Source organism: Dendrobates tinctorius, unplaced genomic scaffold (assembly GCF_039654945.1).
Source record: "Dendrobates tinctorius isolate UK_male_01 unplaced genomic scaffold, ASM3965494v1 ptg000051l, whole genome shotgun sequence".
Lineage (NCBI taxonomy): Eukaryota > Metazoa > Chordata > Amphibia > Anura > Dendrobatidae > Dendrobates > Dendrobates tinctorius.
In genome coordinates, this window is record NW_027361719.1 from 4,925,726 (window position 1) to 4,942,647 (window position 16,922).

Genomic DNA, 16,922 nt, shown 5'->3' on the forward strand with positions numbered 1-16,922 from the left:
GGAGGCCCTCCTGTACGTCTCGTGAAAGGGGTATTGGGGTGCGTCCTAAGTTTTGTCAGCCCAGCCACTCAATGCATAGGCAATAACAGTATAGGAGACCCACTGTTTAATAATGGCCCTTTAAGAATAGTAATGCCGACTGATGCCCCTATAAAAATAGGCTTTATGACTTTAAGAGTCACTCCTCCATAAATGAAACAAGATTTGTCTGATGATGTGTCACACACCATATTGCCAGCTAAGGTTTTTAAATGCTACAATGACATTTCCCAGTAAATGCATTTGTATTGGTTGAAAGCAATGGTAACGTTCATTAAAAATGCATAAAAAACGCTACGTGTGAACATAGCCAAAGAGGTGGAGGAACATTTTTTTGGGGGGTTTATTTCTTTTGCCTTACATACAAATTATTACCCTGGAAAGGATGTCCCTTAAAATATTTTCCTGCAAATTCCATTTGGTTTAGTTTTTGTATGTTTTACTGTGCGCCTATAAAAGTTGCATCACACTCTGACAACATTGGTCACAGCAGTGACCTAGGAGTCAGAAATGCTTCCAGGGGCATTCCCCATGATGTTACCATGTTGTCTGTGCACTGTTCTCATACATTTCTGATGTTTTGATAACCTAGAATGACCTCCGGGGGGGGGGTTCAAGGCAAAAAAGCTTGGATTTCCCATAGACTAACATTGGGCTCGAGTACCCGAGTATTCCAATTTGCTCGATCCGAGCAACAAGCACCCAAGCATTTTAGTGCTTGCTCATCACTAAGCACATCTCAGAAAAGTTGGGATAGGGCTGTCAACAACTCTTCAGCAGTGCGATTGTGATCTCCAATTCATATCAATTTTAAAACTGCCCAATTGCGGTGAGCCCTGGCTGCGCAGTACGGAGGTGGTGGGGATTCGCTCTGCACTGTTGGAGCATGTGTCTCATTAAGGCAGAGGTTGAGGGTACAGGTGGAGGCCCTAGAGGAGGTGGAGGCGGAAGAAGCAGTAGAGGAAGTGTGAAATAAAGAGGTTTGTCCTGCAAGCCTTGGAGATTCCAAGACTTGTGGAGCAGCGCCTGCCCCCACAGCCACCCGAGTCACTCAGTGCCCAGTCAGCGAGATGAAACGCCCTTGGTCATGCTTTCTCGTCCAAGTGTCTGTGGTGAAATGCTCCCTAGCAGACATAGATTTAGTCAAGGAATGGGTGATGTTGTCTGCGACATGCTGGTGTAGCGCAGGCAGAGCTTTCTTAGAAAAGTAATGGCGAGTGGGCAACTGGTACTGAAGGACTGTGACGGCCATCAGCTTTCGGAACAGTCTGTACAGTATATACTAGGCGGAAAGGCAGCATTTCCATGGCCAACAGATTAGAGATGGAGGAGTTCAACCTCTTAACTTTGTCATGTGTAGGAGGAAACAATCTTTTATGTGACCATAACTGCGGGACCGTGAGCTGGCTGCAGTGCTGAGAGAGGGCAGAGTACGGTGAACCAGACAAACTGCTGGACCTTGAGGGAGATGCAACAAATATAAACCTAGCACTCAACTTAAAGGTATTTGCAAGGAGGTTTACTGTAGTACTACAATAAACCTCCTTGCAAATACCTTTAAGTTGAGTGCTAGGTTTATATTTGTTGCTTTAACGGTTTGGGAACCTAACCTTAGCACCATCTTGAGTTGTGCTCACGGTGTTCTTTCTATACTTGAGGGAAATGCAGGCAGACATGTTACAGTGGTGTGCTCATTCTCTGAGGTCGGTCAAAAACAGCAGGTACGTTCGCTTCCATTACAGCTGATGGCGGGCTCTCCATCAGCGTGACTGGAGCAGTTAAAGAACCCGAGGTTCTGCGATCGGAGACCTGCTTCACAATATTTGTCACGGTAACAGAGGAGGAAGCAGCAGCAGATGCGATTGATGGGGCCGCTGATGGTTGTTGAAGTCCGCTGCTCCGCATTTTTGTGCAGTGGGATTCCCAGAGTAACACATGTTGATTGCGCATGTGAAAGTTCATACAAGCAGTAATTAAAATACATGAACTTTTTCCCTCACTCATCCTTTGTGGTGTCATAAAAGGCCCAGGCTACACAACCCTTGCTATCCCTGTGAGCTGCAGACCTGTGGATGCTGCTGGTCACAGCCAGAGTTGTACCTGAGGATGCATTGCTCATCGTGGCTGCATCGCTGCGTGTCTGCGAACTACAGAGCATTGTAAACTTCCCGTCTTCCTCCTGAGATGACCTACTCGGCTGTGTGCCTCTGTGTTCACTCCAACTGGGATCAAACACCTAATCATCATCTTCTGTGTTATCACATTCCTCGCCCTTAGAGTCGCCCTCCTCCTCTTCCTGCCCTGACAGCACAGTACAATCCGGAAGGGCCTCAGATATCTGAGTCTCATCAGGATCACCTATCCCAGGGGGGTTAACAACTTGTCATAAGGGTCAGGATGCTGTTTGGAGCCAACTTCGTCCTGCCCCAGATCCAAGCCCAAAAAAATTTTGGACATCAGTGCAGATTTCCTCCTCTTGACTCTGTGATGCTTTTGAGTACGTTACTGATGCCCATGGCATAGAATGTATGAACAGCTCTTCAGACTCACCCATCTGTGGTTCTCTACAGTCAGTTGTGCGTTGGAGAGTTGTGACATGGGGGAAGCAAGAATAATTTGGGTGCCACCTCTGTGGACTGTACTGGGTATTATTTTGAGGTGAAGGAGAGGCCACATGAAGCTGCACTTGCCATCCAATCAAGCACATGCTCTTTCTGGAAGTCGTCAACAAGGCATAGAGCTGTGCGTCTGCCAAAGAAAGGCAGTGGAGTAGCCTGTCTAGTAACAGAAGTTGTCAGTTGCGTTTGTATAGGACGTGACGTTGTTGGTTCACTAGTGCTTTCAGAAACATTACCACCTACCCCACGTACACCTCAAACTCCAAGCCTAATCCCCCTTCCACCATGTACTCACTTTTTTCCCAGTCATGTTGTTCAAATAGTGTGGTAGGAGCACAGTATTAGCAACAAAAAAATTAGATTTGAAACTCTGCACAAGTTCTGCAAACAGCTGAATTTCAGCAGTAGTAAATGACAAGGTGAAATATTGCTTGCTGAATCGCATTAGTCACAAAAGAAAGAATTGTTTGAGTGTGGATGAGGCCTGTATGACAAAGAAGATATGCTCAAAGCAATTTTTAAATTAGCTCTCCCCTACTATATGACGTTAGTAACACAGATTTTTTTGGGGGGGCCTGTGGATGAGGCCTCTATAACATAGAGTAGATGCTACAAACAATTGGAAAGTGAGCTGTCTTCTTCTGTATGAACTTAGTAACAAAAGAATTTGTTTTGGTCCTGTGGATGAGGCCTCTATAATATAGATGTCACACCGTGCTCACCTGGGGGCGGGACCTCGGGGCTTGCCCCTGGGGCTTGCCCCTGACACTCCCTGTATAGGGGGTGGTCTTCACTAGGTCAGCTCGCCCTGGGAGGGTTGGTGTCACGACCCAGAGGGTCCACTCCAGGAGTCGTCACAGTATAATCAGGCCCCTCTGGGAGCGCAATGACCCACTCGTCTCTCGGCTTTCCACCTTTTTGGACACCTTCCGCAAGGTGTTTGACGAGCCGGGTCGGCTGGCCTCTATCACCGAGTCCCTCTTTAACCTCCATCAGGGTACGCTACCGGTAGGACAGTATGCCATCTGTTTTCGTACCTTGGCCTCCGAACTCGGTTGGAACAACGAGGCTCTCGTAGGGATCTTTTGGCGTGGCCTGTCCAGTCGGATCAAAGACGTACTGGCAGGTCGGGATACTCCCACCTCTTTAGAGGATCTGATCTCACTGGCGACACGCATCGACCTGCGGTTTCAGGAACGTGCCCGTGAATTAGCCAGAGAGAGGAGCTCCTCTCACCTCCTCCGTTCCTGCTCCAAGAAGCCGGGAAACTTCTCCGCCTAGGGTTGATAGGAGAGGCCTCCCTAGGTGTACGTGATTCCTCTCCTCCCCTGCTCGTGTCCGTATTATTGAATCTCGGTGCCAAGCGTTATTCTGAGGAGGCTTTCCTGGATTCTGGCGCAGAGGGGAATTTTATCACACTCGAGGCGGTTAAAAAATACCGGATTCCTGTCAGATCCCTGGAGACTCCTCGGTCGATTGTTTCGGTCAATGGTACGTCCGTGCTGGAGTCCGTTACCCAGGCCACCGAAGAGATCGAGCTGCAGATCGGAGCCCTGCACCTGGAGAAGATCTCCTTCCTCGTCTTGTCCACCATGTCTCACGCACTTCTTCTAGGCCTCCCTTGGCTACGGACTCATGAGCCAACCCTGGACTGGCGGTCGGGCGAGATACTCCGGTGGGGACCGTTCTGTCAGGAGAAGTGCCTGTTGCCCGTCCGTCTGATGAACTCTGCCGGTCCATCCCCGGCACCTACAGGTCTGCCGTCGGCTTACTGGTCCTTTGCAGATGTTTTCGACAAGAAGGAGGCCGAGACTCTGCCCCCCCATCGGCCATATGACTGTCCGATTGACCTCATTCCTGGTTCTACGCCACCCAGGGGTAGGATATACCCGCTATCCCCTGCTGAGACCCAAGCTATGTCTGACTATATCCAGGAGAACCTTGCTAGAGGTTTCATCCGTAAGTCCTCCTCGCCCGCGGGAGCGGGATTTTTCTTTGTAAAAAAGAAGGACGGCTCCCTCCGTCCTTGCATAGACTACCGAGGCCTGAACAATATCACGGTCAAGAACAAGTACCCATTGCCGTTGATCCCGGAGCTCTTTGACCGACTTAGAGGAGCTCGAATTTTCACCAAACTGGATCTCCGCATTCGTTCCGGGGATGAGTGGAAGACCGCCTTTAACACCAGAGACGGTCACTACGAGTACTTGGTCATGCCCTTCGGCCTCTGCAATGCCCCAGCGGTTTTCCAGGAGTTCGTGAATGACGTCTTCCGGGATATGCTGTACTCCTGCGTGGTAGTCTATCTGGATGACATCCTCGTTTTTTCTCCAGACCTCTCTGCCCACAGAAAGAACGTGCGTCAAGTCCTCCAGCGCCTGAGGGAGAACCGCCTTTATGCCAAGCTCGAGAAATGTGCCTTCGAGCAAACGTCCCTGCCATTCTTGGGGTACATTATCTCAGAATCAGGTCTATGCATGGATCCGGCAAAAGTGTCCGCCGTCCTCGATTGGCCACAGCCCCATGGGGTGAAGGCAATCCAACGCTTCCTTGGTTTTGTGAACTACAACCGACAGTTCGTTCCTCATTTTTCCTCGTTGGTTCGCCCCATCTCGTCCCTTATCTGCAAGGGAGCTAACCCAAAGGCTTGGCCCTCTGAGGCTGAAGAGGCCTTCCAGTCGTTGAAACAAGCCTTCGCCGCTGCTCCGGCGCTTCACCGACCTGAGGTTAGTAGACCTTTCACTCTCGAGGTAGACGCATCCTCTACTGGGGCTGGCGCAGTCCTTCTGCAGAAATCCTCTTCTGGCCGTTTTGTCACCTGTGGCTTCTTTTCTAAAGTATTTTCCTCCACTGAGCAGAACTACTCCATTGGCGACAAAGAGCTATTGGCCATTAAGTTGGCCTTGGAGGAGTGGAGGTACTTACTGGAGGGTGCCATACATCCATTCAAGATCTTCACAGACCATAAGAACCTGGCGTACATCCAGTCCGCACAGAGGCTCAATCCTCGGCAAGCCAGGTGGTCCCTATTCTTCGCCCGCTTTGACTTTGAGCTACATTTTCGGCCCGGCGATAAGAACATTAGAGCGGATGCGTTGTCAAGATCATTCCTGTCGTCTGATGCAGAGGAAGAACCCTCTCATATCATTGATTTATCCAAAGTAATTACTGTGGCTCCTGTCAAGTTAACCACGTTACCTCCGGGAAGAACCTTTGTGGCTGAGAATAACCGAAAACGAGTGCTAAATTGGGGACATTCGTCCAAGATTGCCAGCCACGTTGGTGTCAAAAAGACTTTGGACTTAATCTCTCGCCATTATTGGTGGCCTTCACTCTCCCAGGATGTTAAAGACTTTGTAGCATCTTGCCCGTCCTGTGCCCAGAACAAGATACCCAGACAACCACCCTCCGGTCTTCTGTTCCCGCTTCCCATTCCGTTGGCTCCATGGCAGCACATAGCCATGGATTTCATTGCTGATCTGCCTTGTTCTTCCGGTTGTACTGTGGTCTTGGTGGTTGTAGACCGATTTTCAAAGATGGCTCACTTCATTCCTCTTCCCGGACTACCCTCTGCTCCTGACTTGGCGAAGATCTTCATTTCCCATATCTTCAGGATTCACGGCTTCCCCCAGCACATCGTGTCGGATAGAGGGGTCCAATTCACCTCCCGGTTCTGGAGAGCTCTATGCGGACTCATGAAAGTGTCATTGGATTTCTCTTCCGCCTATCACCCCCAAACCAATGGGCAGGTGGAACGTACCAACCAGATCCTTACATCCTATCTCCGGCATTTTTCTAATGCTCATCAGAATGACTGGGTCGGTCTACTTCCTTGGGCTGAGTTCGCCTACAATAATCACTCCAGTGAATCGTCTACCAAGTCTCCTTTCTTCATTGTCTTTGGACAGCATCTCAATGTGCCTCTACCGGTACTTCCTGTCTCGGGGGTACCTGCTGCCGATTCTCAGTCTGTGGAGTTCTCCAGGGTATGGCAGGAGACCAAAACCGCTCTCAAGAAAGCACGGGACAGAATGAAATTACACGCTGACAAGAGGCGCCTGGACGTTCCTCCATTTCTCCCTGGTGACAAGGTGTGGCTCTCCACCAAATACGTCCGCCTTAAGGTACCATCTTACAAACTGGGTCCCCGTTACATTGGTCCTTTGAGGTCCTCAGGCGGATTAATGATGTTGCTTACAAATTGAAGCTGCCTCCTTCACTCCGTATTCCCAATTCCTTCCATGTGTCTCTCCTAAAACCTGTGGTTCTTAACCGATTTCATCCTTCTCCAGGCCACACACCCCAGCCTGTTGGCTTGGGGGATGAGTTTGAGGTGAATGACATTTTGGCCATGAAGAAGGTAAGAGGGAGAACCATGTTCCTGGTCGATTGGAAGGGTTTTGGCCCCGAGGAGAGGTCATGGGAACCCAGGGAGAATATCCACGCACCCCAGATTTTGTCTAAGTTCCTCTCCAGTTTTAGAAAGAGGGGGCGTAAAGGGGGGGTACTGTCACGCCGTGCTCACCTGGGGGCGGGACCTCGGTCCCGACGTCATCTCTTCCGGAGCTGCGGTCACTCCGGGGGTCCCGTAGGGTGCGCACGCGCAGCTCTCGTCCCCGGGCCTCCTCCTACATGTCACGTTTGCGCTTGCGCGCTCCTGTCAGTGCTGTATAGGGCTCGGTCCTCTCTATGGTAATGGAGGACCTGACCCGGAACCTGTAGTGGTCATGTGCTTTCTGGCTAGTTCCTGACCCGGAACCAGTAGTAGTCATGTGCTATATCAGACGACCTCCCCCTAGGGGAGGTGCCTGATTATTGCTGTGCTTCCTGGCTTGGTCTGCCGTGTCCCTGCCTGGCTGTGCGCTGTACTCAGGTCCTCTGCCTTGCACTCTGTTGTGCCTCTTGGCACACGCTCTGAATCTGCACTCTGCTTTGTACTTGGTTGTGCCTCCTGGCACACGCTCTGACCCTGTGTTCTGTCTCGTACTCGGTTGTGCCTCCTGGCACATGCTCTGACACTGTATTCTGTCTCATACTCGGTTGTGCCTCCTGGCACACGCTCTTACCCTGTACTCTGTCTTATACTCAGTCGTGCCTCCTGGCACACACTCTGATTCCGTGCTCTGTCTTATACTCAGTTGTGCCTCCGGGCACACACTCTGATCCTGTACTCAGTCTCTTACTCTGTTACACCTCCTGGCACACCTGCTGCCTGACTCAGTGCTCTGACGTGCTCCTTGCACACTTCCTGCTTCACTCACACCCGGACGAACGAAGTCTCTGTATACCACGTGTTCCCGTGTCCACACTTTACACGTTCCTGCAGACACTCTCACCCACTCGTGTCTCCTGTGAGACGGCCGCCTGGTGCCAGCAGTCGTGGTGCCTCACCCCCTGGGGCTTGCCCCTGACACTCCCTGTATAGGGGGTGGTCTTCACTAGGTCAGCTCGCCCTGGGAGGGTTGGTGTCACGACCCAGAGGGTCCACTCCAGGAGTCGTCACAATAGAGTAGATGCTACAAACAATTTGAAAGTGAGTTGTCTCTTATTGTATGACTTTAGTAACAGAAGAATTTTTTGGGGCCTGTGGACGAGCCCTCTATAACAGACTAGATTCTGCAAACAATTTGAAAGTGAGATGTCCCCAACTGTATGACGTTAGAAACATGATTTTTTTTTAAGGCCTGTGGATAAGGCCTCTATAACATAGAGTAGATGCTACAAACAATTTAAAAGTGAGATGTCTCCTACTATATGACGTTAGAAACAGAAGAATTTGTTTTGGGCTTGTGAATGAGGCCTCTATAACATAGACTAGATGCTGCAAACAATTTGAAAGTGAGCTGTCCCCTACTGTATGGCATTAGTAACAGAAGAATTTTTTTAGGCCTGTGGATGAGGCCTCTATAAGATAGACTAAATGGTACAAAAAATTTGAAAGTGAGATGTCCACTACTGTATGACGTTAGGATCAGAAGATTTTTTTTTTGGGGTGCCTGTGTATGAGACCTCTAGAGCATAGACAAAAAAGAGGAGAAAAACGAATTTGAAACCCAGATGAATGAAAAAATAGATGCTTTATGTATTAGATACAATAACATTAACATAACATTGTATCTAATAAACCATATGTTTTTTCATTCATCTGGGTTTCAATGTTGTTGTCCAGCAACAGAAGAATTTATTTTGGGCCTGTGGATGAGGCTTCTATAACATCGACTAGATGCTACAAATAATTTGAAAGTGAGATGTCCCCCACTGTATGACGTTAGAAGCAGAAGAATTTTGGGGGGGCCTGTGGATGAGACCTCTATAACATAGACTAGATGCTACAAAAGATTTGAAAGTGAGATGTCCCCTACTGTACAATGTTAGTAACTGAACATTTTTTTAGCTACTGTGAGTGACACCTATATAACCTTCAAGATATGCTGCAAACAATGTTAGTATCATATTTACCCTGCTGTATCATGTTTGTAAAACCCCAAAAATGTTGTTTTCTTTTATATGCAACAGCTCTGCACACACAACAATTTCACAGCCACAAAATTACAATGTGGGATATGGCGGGCTGTATTGCATTTAGCAACAGAATGTTTGTTTTTCGTGCGTGAGTTCTGCAGACAGGTTCATATCACTGCCAAAAAATGACAACGTGGAATATGGTGGGCTGTATCAAGTTTTGCAACAGAAAAAAATATTTTTTTTAATGTGCATGAGCTATGCACACTGTGAAATTTCACCGCCACTAAAGAACAAGGTGAGGTATGGAATGACATAGTAGCAACTGCCCCCCCAAAATATTTCTTCATGCACAACATCTCAAATCACAGAACAATGTTACTACAGCACTAAATGACACAGTGTGATATGGCATGCTGTTTCACATTTGGCTAGTGAAAAAATAAGATTTAGAACACTATAATCATGCATGGATCTCAATAGAAGCAGTGCACACCACACTTGTATGACATGTGCCCTGCTGGCTTTGTCTGTGGACCTCAGTAATGGCAAAAAAATATGCTGGAAGGTAGATTACAGCCACACACAACACTACCTAGCTAAACAATCTGAGTAAGAAACAACCACCTAGCTACCTACCTAAAATCCAGCTGCTAAGGGTACATGCACACACTGCGGATTCCAGTGCGGATTTGGCCGCGTGGATTTTGTAAAATCCGCAGGTAAATCTGCAGGTCAAAAGACCTGCGGTTTTACCTGCGGATTGCTCTGCGGTTTTGCCCTGCGGTTTTTCATCTCCTCAATGGAGGCGATGGCAAACCGCATCAGAATCTGCAGAAAGAATTCACATGTCAATTCTTTCTGCGGTTTCAAAACCGCAGAAAAAACGCGCGGAAAAATCCGCACCGTCTGCACTGCAGTTTTTTATTCCCATAGGGAATCATGGTACTGTACACCGCAGCAAAAACTGCTGCGGACCGGCAGCGGCCAAATCTGCTGCGGAACCGCAGCAGAATCCGCAGCATGTGCACACACCCTAACAGTGTCAGGAGCAGCATCTCTGCACTGTTAGGCTGTGTGCACACGATGCGTTTTTTTAAGCGTTTCCGCAGCGTTTGAGCCGGCTCAGACGCTGCAGAAACGCTTAAAAGATGCATCAAATTAATTAGCATGCGTTTTTGGCTTTCTGTGCCAATGCATGCGTTTTTAACCGCTCGGGAATCGCTTAGCGGCTAAAAACGCAGCATGCTCATTAATTTCCACATTGCTGAGCGTTTTTAGCCATCCCCAATGATCCCAGAAATCGCGTGTCAAAAAACGCGTCAAAAACGCGTCAAAATCGCTCAAAAAACGCGCGGAAAAAGACGCGCGAATTTCTGGGAAGGGGATCCTTTTCCTGAGCGTTTAAAAACGCTAGCGTGTGCACATAGCCTTACAGTGTCAAAAAGGCACTAAAACAAGATGTCCGCTCTTTATATGGAGAAGGACATGTGATTTCAGCAGCCAATGCAAGCCGTTGTGTCAGAACATTGTGGATGTTTTCTGCGCCCTGATTGGCTAGCCGCAATGTGCACACATAAAGTTAGATAAAAAATTACTTTTTACAAACATGCCGCGCCTCTGAGCCTTGTAAACCCCCTACCCTCATCAAACGCATGCCCAGTGATGAAAATACTTTAGTTGCAATGCAAATAATCCCCCCCCATTTACCGAATGTTACAGATCTTTTCCGATTTTATAATTTTGCTCATGTTTCCGATCACTAATTCGAATGTGCCAAATTCGTGCCGAATTTATGTTTGGCGATTGTTTTTCGAGCAAAGTCACTCATTATTAAGAAATTCATTAGCTCAGTCTTTGTAATAGATTTAATCTAGCAGATATTAGGCAGCTGCTTAAAAGGTGAAGGTGGACACTTATTTATCGGATTTCTGTGCTTCTTCTCAGGTTGCACTTATATCAGGACTATTTTACTATTTTACTAGATTAGAGTCAAGGCAGGGTCACATGACCGCTTTCTCCACGTCCAAGAAAAACGGTCTGATTACTCTGATCAGACTTTGATCAGAGTGGCATCTGTTTTTCTTAGACCTGAAGAGGGAAAAAAGTTTCACTACCCACAGCTTCTGTCAGTCAAATCGGACTGCACTTGGATGTCATTCATTTGCTGTCTGATTTTTTCATGGACTCATATACTTACATTGCCGATTTGTTCCTCAGACCACTCAGAGATTAAACGTGTGCACATCCCCACAGGGTTTCATAGGTATGAGTGTTAAACATGAAAACCACGCAGAGCACTCGTTGATATAATGGGTTGTGTGCACAAGCTCTTGGGGTTAGGTATACAGCTGGGACATACTTTACTAAATTCTCAATAAAGATTTAAAAATAATAATTCTCACAAGTCCTCTCTGGAAGTTAAGGACCTGTATTGTCTCAGGAGTTTCCAACAGAGTCTACTTCACCTAGACACTAAGCTAAGTGCATCTGGAGTGCACAAAGAAGCCACTTTCAAAGAGAACTGAATTTACCCAGTCACGGTCACTACCACTTGACTACAGACTCAGTACAGATTTAGGAACCACATAATCTTTGAGGAACAGTTTTCACAAATGACTCCCCCCACAAAAAAAAACTGGAGTCTGAACTGAGAAAGTAAGTTAATGTGTATGCACAATGTAAGTGCATATTAACATATGACCATTAACCAGAGAAAACAAAAAGCAAAAAACACAAATATCCTAAACTAAAAAGTTAAAAATAAACTGCAAATAATGCATAAAGGTAATAATAATAATAATAAGGGTATTTAGTAAACACAATTTTGATCAAAATAATGTACAAGCCATCCCGCCACGTCACGGCAATCCTTGTCCTACTCTAGTATTTAAAACCTTTTCACTTGCCAAGTGACGTGAATGTGATCAAGGATCGAGCGACTGAACCACTTGGCATAGTCTCCGTAACTTACTTGATGTACATGTGATCCCACACACTGCAACTACTTAAGTCTTGAAGCAGCAATTCACATTTTAATTATTTCTTAAAGGAGCACTTCCATCAAAATTTTTACCCTCTAAATATTTTGCAATAATCATATTATAAAGTGCTGTGTACTTACAATTGCTCATTTTGCTTTTCTTCTAAGATATTTATTCCAGTCCTAGCTTCAGATTCCAAAAACTGATTCAAATCCTGACCAAATCACTTTCATGTAAAAAGTTACCTTAAAAAGTAACTATCATTTTAATATTTATTACGTACGTATTTGTACATGTGAAAATAAGAAACTTTGTAATATAGCTGATCAGAGAAATCTGCTTATTTCTCCACCAGGACTGATCATTCTTTTTCAATATTCTCTATTCCCAGTTAAAATCTGTATCGAGTGAAAACAGATTGTTACATTACTGAGATAGGACAAGGCAGTTGGTGCTTATGAAGTCCTATCCAGAGTGGAGAGAGGAGGACGCAGGGTCCAGAGGTAGAGCTCCTTCTTCCTCCTCCCCATCCCATTCAAAAAGAATCATTTCAGTACCAGCTGTCATCTCCTATCTTAGTAATGTAAAAATCTGTCTTCACTGAATACAGATTTTACCCGGGAATTGAGGATTTTGACGAAGAATGGTCAGTCCTGGAGAAGAAAGAAACATATTATATTAATTTATGGAATAAAAGTTAAAATGCTGGTTACTTTCTAAGGTATATTCACATTACTATCATGGCTGCCAGTGAATAACGATACAGTTCATTGATGCATAATTGGAGTTTGTCAGTGCAGACTATGCTGTTCATGACATCAAACACTGTAACCTAGACCAAACGGAAAAAGTGTTAATATAAAAAAAGTGTTACTAGAACCTTATTATTATCTTAAACATTAACTGAATATAATGATAATCAAAGACCTGTCTAAAAACTTACTGTACATACCGTACAAGTTGGCAAATTAATGATCTGTAAAAATACATCAAATCAATAATTTTCCATTAGAAATTTTTGAACAAATGACTTTAGCATTTTATAGACCATACCAAATCCTGCCAGTTGTATGGAGCTGCATGTGACAACTTCGTACAATTGTTCTAAATCTAATAAATAACATAGGTAACTTTGACGACTAATGTGTCCATAACTCACCCCAGCACTATCATTTTCGACAGTGTTTAAGTCACTCTGCTTCTAGAGTAAGACTGAACTGTTCGTTCTAACTGACTGTCACTGACCATTAGAACCTATGGAGTATCTCTTATGGGTATAATGAATTACTTAAAGTGCAGCTGCTCAGTGTGTGTTCAACAAGATCATTAGCTCAAGGTGTTGCCGACCAGTCCATCCATCCATCCCAAAAAGAGTCACATCTTGACCTTTAGCACCATAATGGCTTATTCTGTACCCCTTACTCTGCTGCGCTGAGAAGCAGCTCCTTGTACAATAGATGGGAATCACTCAAGCGATTCCTCATTCAATATCCATTTTCTCTTTGCTGATTGCATGTCTGATCGCTGGTGCGCAGCAACACTACTATTTCACAATAGGTACCGACAGTCAATAAAACTTATTTAAAGGAATGAAGCTGCTGACTTACTTAAATTATTTTTCTTAAATACTCCCATTCATTTGAAACAGCACAGTATACTGTACCCAAAATCTTAAAGGACTAAAATATTAATATTAGGTAATAGCAGGTGCCCCTTCTGTAAAGTAGCTTTTTGGAGTATCTGCTATAGTTACCTTATAATTACTGTAATGCATACAGTTCGTCAGCTTCATTGAAGTAGCCACTGCCACACCAACACCAAGTAGCCACTGCCACACCAACACCATCTTTCTGCTAGAATTTCCTTACAGGATTGCAGGGGTGATATCTCTTTACCAACAAATGACTGCTGCAGCCAATCACTGGGCTCAGCAGTCATGCGCTGTCTACCTCGGCATGACTGATGAACCAAGTGACTGGCTGTAGCAAAGAAGCACTGTCAAAATAATATCACCGCTACAACCGACAAAAATCACCAACAAAGGATGGTTTCACACTTGCGTTTTTTTGCACTTTTTTTTTTGCGCAAAAAAAGCATGCGTTTTTTCCCCTGTTCTTTACATGGGTGCGCATACACATGCGTTTGTACCCGTTTGCACGCGCATGCGTTTTCTGTAGTGTGCGCTCGGGTGCACAAAATGCACTCTGTTGCATTTTTTGAACGTCCGACTTGCCGGAAAAAAACGCATGAGCAATTTTTTTTCACCCAACCACCCATTTTAGTGTATCGGTGCGCTGACATGCGCATGCTAATGCGCACGTCAGAGCAAAAAAATGCATGCTTTTTATTAAAAAATGTGCGTAAAACCGCAAAAAAAACCTAAAAACGAAAAACGCATGATGCGTTTTTTACGTGTGTTTGCACTGCGCACGGTGCGCAGTGCAAAAAAACGCAAGTGTGAAAGTAGCCAAAGACTATCGAAGAGCAGCAGAGACGCAGCAATGGAGCCGCAGTTGGTAAGTAAGGCGGTAAGTTCAAATTTTTAAGGAGATCGCAAATTTTACACCTTGCATAGCTATGTCTGAAGTCCCCCGCAAATCAGGAGAACATCTGTGATGTAGCATGCTGCATGATTGAAAATATTTTTCATCCACATACCGTACATTCTCCTGGATCCATTGACTGTATGTATCAGACACTGGCTGCACAATTTCAGCCAGGTACGTTTGATTCTAAAACGCTATAGAGTTTCAGAGAAGAACATACTTTAAAAGCCACTGGGGACTAAGCAGCATGGGTGACTAGTTGGACAAGCAGTCCCTGGCGGCTTCGCCCTGCAAAGACCACTGAAATGACAGCTCTCTCCCTATACACGCTCTCAGGGAGAGACCTTTCAGCCACTGGCAGCAGGCAGGACGAAGCCATGGGACCTCCTCTCTGATTAGGCGACTGCTGGGCTCCATCCCCGATGGCTTTAAAAGTATTTTTCTCTGAATCGCTACAGCATTTCAGAGTCAAATACATACGACTGAAATGGTGCAGTAAGAGATTCGGGAAGCATGTGCAATTACAATTGAGGTTTAAAACATAACATTAACCCCTTCACGACCTATGTGGCATTAACCCCCATGCCACATAGGCGTCATGAAACCTGGTTCAAATCTGACCAGTGACGCCTATGTGGCGTCATGACTTCAAAGCCCCCCTGCGGGTCGGGTGACCGGGGTCACTGAAAGGTCACCAGACCCGCAGATACAGGGGGCTTTGTAATTCACCACAGGGGACGTGGCTTCTCCCCCACATGGCTACGATCGCTCTGATTGGCTGTTAAAAGTGAAACAGTCAATCAGAGCGATAGTAATATTTCATCAATGAAAATTGATGAAATATTACAATCCAGCCATGTCCGACGCTGCTGTAGCATCGGACATGGCTGGAGACACCGATTCCACCCCCCCACCGGCGATCGCCCCCCCCCCGCAACTGAATGACAGCGGCGATCTGCCGCCGCTGTCATCATCTGCCCCCCTCCCATTCCCTCTGCTCCCCGCCAGCCTCCGATCCCCCCCTCACCCCCCCAGTACCTCCTGAGTCCCCCCGTCCCTCCCGGTGTCCCTCGGGTCCGGATGATGGGCGCCGCCATCTTTGAAAATGGCGGGCGCATGCGCAGTGCGCCCGCCCAAATCTGCCGGCTGCAGATTCCATGCTTTCATTTTGATCACTCTCACAGTGATCAAAATGAAAGAAAAAGTAAATAAACCCCCCGATTATCATCCCCATAGGTAGGCAGAACTAATAAAATAAAGAAAATATTTTTATTTTTATTTTTCCATTAGGGTTAGGGTTAGGGTTGAAAAGAGGGTTAGGGTTAGGGTTGGAAAGAGGGTTAGGGTTGGAAAGAGGGTTAGGGTTAGGATTGGAAAGAGGGTTAGGGTTGGAAAGAGGGTTAGGGTTGGAAAGAGGGTTAGGGTTGGAATTAGGGTTAGGGTTGGAATTAGGGTTAGGCTTGTGGTTAGGGTTATGGTTAGGGTTGGGATTAGGGTTAGGGGTATGTTGGGGTTAGGGTTATGGTTAGGGTTGGAATTAGGGTTAGGGATGTGTTGGGGTTAGGGCTGTGGTTAGGGGTGTGTTGGGGTTAGGGCTGGAGTTAGAATTGAGGGGTTTCCACTGTTTAGGCACATCAGGGGGTCACCAAACGCGACATGGTGCAACCATTGATTCCAGCCAATTTTGCGTTCAAAAAGTTAAACGGTGCTTCCTCCCTTCCAAGCCCCGACGTGTGCCCAAACAGTGGTTTACCCCAACATATGGGGTATCAGCGTACTCAGGAAAAATTGCACAACAACTTTGGGGGTCTAATTTCTCCTGGTACCCTTGGAAAAATAAAAAATTGGGGGCTAAAAAAATATTTTTGTGGAAAATTTTTTTTTTTAATTTTCACGTCTCTGCATTATAAACTTCTGTGAAGCACTTTGGGGTCCAAAGTGCTCACCAGGCATCTAGATAATTTACTTGGGAGGTCTAGTTTCCAAAATGGGGTCACTTGTGGGGGGTTTCTATTGTTTAGGCACATCAGGGGCTCTGCAAACGTAATGACGACCGCAGACCATTCCATCAAAGTCTGCATTTCAAAACGCCACTACTTCCATTCTGAGCCCTTATGTGTGCCCAAACAATAGTTCCCCCCCATATATGGGGCACCAGCGTACTCAGGACAAACTGTACAACAACTTTTGGGGTCCAATTTATCCTGCTACCCTTGTGAAAAAAAAAAATTGCTGGCTAAAAATAATTTTTTTTGAGGAAAAAAAATATTTTT

At 46.1% G+C, this 16,922-nt stretch overlaps 1 long non-coding RNA gene across 1 annotated transcript in view; it reads right to left on the reverse strand.

Moving 5' to 3' along the window:
* Positions 1-13,348, reverse strand: part of LOC141091383 (uncharacterized) — a 105,177-nt gene extending 91,829 nt beyond the window's left edge. The window contains exon 1 of the long non-coding RNA XR_012232495.1: positions 13,263-13,348. This is a non-coding gene — a long non-coding RNA (uncharacterized lncRNA). The remainder of the gene's footprint in view (positions 1-13,262) is intronic.
* Between the last annotated feature and the right edge of the window lie 3,574 nt (positions 13,349-16,922).